The sequence below is a fragment of the Alosa alosa genome, chromosome 7 (assembly GCF_017589495.1).
Source record: "Alosa alosa isolate M-15738 ecotype Scorff River chromosome 7, AALO_Geno_1.1, whole genome shotgun sequence".
Taxonomy (NCBI): Eukaryota; Metazoa; Chordata; class Actinopteri; order Clupeiformes; family Clupeidae; genus Alosa; species Alosa alosa.
In genome coordinates, this window is record NC_063195.1 from 7909642 (window position 1) to 7912141 (window position 2500).

General features: G+C 42.5%; 1 protein-coding gene across 1 annotated transcript in view; it reads right to left on the bottom strand.

The window, feature by feature from the left end:
- Nucleotides 1-2500, bottom strand: part of LOC125297722 (microtubule-associated serine/threonine-protein kinase 1-like) — a gene marked incomplete in the record, with an annotated part of 61201 nt that overhangs the window by 51185 nt on the left and 7516 nt on the right.

The following is a 2500-nucleotide window of genomic DNA, read 5'->3' on the forward strand; positions in this document are numbered from 1 at the left end:
CATGTGTGTGTGTGAGCATGCATGTGTGCGTGTGTGTGTGTGATGTGTGTGTGTGAGCATGCGTGTGTGTGTGTGTGTTTGTGTGTGTGTGTGTGTGTGTTTGTGTGCGTGAGGTGTGTGTGTGTTTGTGTGCGTGAGCATGCGTGTGTGTGTGTGTGTGAGCATATGTGTGTGTGTGTGTGAGCATACGTGTGTGCGTGTGTGTGTGAGCATGTGTGTGTGTGTGTGTGTGTATGTGAGCATGCGTGTGTGCGCGCGTGTGTGTGTGTGAGCATGCGTGTGTGCGTGTGTGTGTGTGAGCATGCATGTGTGCGTGTGTGAGCATGTGTGTGTGTGTGTGTGAGTTTGCGTGTGTGTGTGTGTGTGTGTGTGTGTGAGCATGCGTGTGTGTGTGTGTGCGTACTGTATGTGTGTCTGTCTGTCTGTGTGTGTGTGTGTGTGTGTGTGTGTGGGTGTGTGTGTGTGAAGCCCTGAGGTTCTCCTCACCACTGTAAAACTTAATATCCCAGAAAGCACAACTGGCGTCATATGAATAGTGGTAGTTGTAAATAATTGATATGAAATTAAAATAGTTGGATATGAGAAGGGATGTGTGTGTGTGTGCGTACTGTATGTGTGTCTGTCTGTCTGTGTGTGTGTGTTTGTGTGTGTGTGTGTGCAAACACTAAGACACTAAGCCAGTTTCAGGACTCATCATATCTTATTAAAACACAAAAGCTGGCATATTTTTTGGTAAAAATGCAAAAATGTAAATGAGCACTAATTAACCCTTTACCGCCAAGAGTCATAAAGTGCGACAAACAAATCACTGATTCACAAAACAAAGAGCTGATGAATGAGTACAGTGTAAATCTCATTTGTACTCTTGACCACTAGTTGGCAGACACCCAGAGCTTCGATTCAAGCTCAACCTTTTTTCAAAGTTTTCAGGAAGCATGTGAAAAACAACAGCAGAAACACAAAAGAAGGCGTGCATTTTTCACTCCATAACTGAGCGTCTTGGCAGACCATAGTTTTGCACAAATTGAAGCAGAAATACACCAAATGTTGAAGAAAAAGTTAACATGTGATGAAGTCTTGGGTCTGTTATGTACCTAGTCTGATTCTGAAGGAGAATATCTGCCTTTTGGAGAATATGGCCGTCGTCTAGTCGCAGCTCGTCTGTGAATGGAGGTCGTCATTTAGATCTTTCGACAGTGTTCACTAAGCATACCAAGCTTATACGACCACTCTGCCCAAGCGTAGCTAGAAGGTGCCAGTGGTAAAGGTGGCGATAGTGTCCGTAATGGTAGTAAAGACAGCAGGGGTAGTAAAAATAGGGCTCTGAAGAACTACAAAGTCACCCGCGATAGGAACTGATTTGACCAGGCTACTAATTGTATAATAGAATAAGGTTTGTGGTAATAGTAATAGTTTACTATTGTTGGTTTACATGTGACTGCTTTCCTGTTCAGGTGTTATGTGGGTGAAATGACAAAAAGTAAGCAAAACTGCTCAAATATATGTTCAACATCCAGTATTTACTGAAATGTGCATAATTCGAGGTGGTTGTCATTCAGTGACGTCATAATATGCAAATTAGATGTGTACATTTACCCCCTTCATAAACTTTTGTTCATACTCAATGATTTTCACATTTACAGTAGGACTATCTCTGACCACTTTCAAGCCATGGCCTTTTGAAATTTTGATGTAAAAAATCGAATGATGTTTTTTTTTTAAACCTGGCGCCTAAAGGGTTAACTTCCCATCACCAAAACTCTACTCCTTTGATGTCAATACTGCAGGGATCTGTGTGTGTGTACTGCAGGGCTTCCTGGCTAATGAAGGTAGATCAGTTAACGTGCTTATGTGGGATGTGTGTGTGTGTGTATTTTTGTGTGTGTGTGTGTGTATGTGTATGTGTGTGTGTGTGTGTGTGTGGTGTGTGTGTGTGTGTGTGTGTGTGTGTGTGTGTGTGTGTGTGTGTGTATGCTTACTGTCGAGCTGTGTGTGTGTGTGTGTGTGTGTGACCATATAAGTGCTCCAGGCTGTGAAAATATTAATGTGTGTGTGTGTGTGTGTATTATTATTATTGTGTGTGTGTGTGTATGCTTACTGTCGATCTGTGTGTGTGTGTGTGTGTGTGTGTGTGTGTATGTGTGTGTGTGTGTGTGTGTGTGTATGCTTACTGTCGATCAGTGTGTGTGTGTGTGTGTGTGTGTATGCTTACTGTCGAGCTGTGTGTGTGTATGTATGTGTGTATGTATAATTACTATTGAAACTGTGTGTGTGTGTGTATGTATGTATAATTACTATTGAAACTGTGTGTGTGTGTGTGTATTTTTGTGTGTGTGTGTGTGTGTGTGTGTGTGTGTGTGTATGATTACTGTTGAGCTGTGTGTGTGTGTGTGTATGATTACTGTCGATCAGTGTGTGTGTGTGTGTGTGTATGCTTACTGTCGAGCTGTGTGTGTGTGTGTGTGTGTGTGTGTATGATTACTGTTGAGCTGTGTGTGTG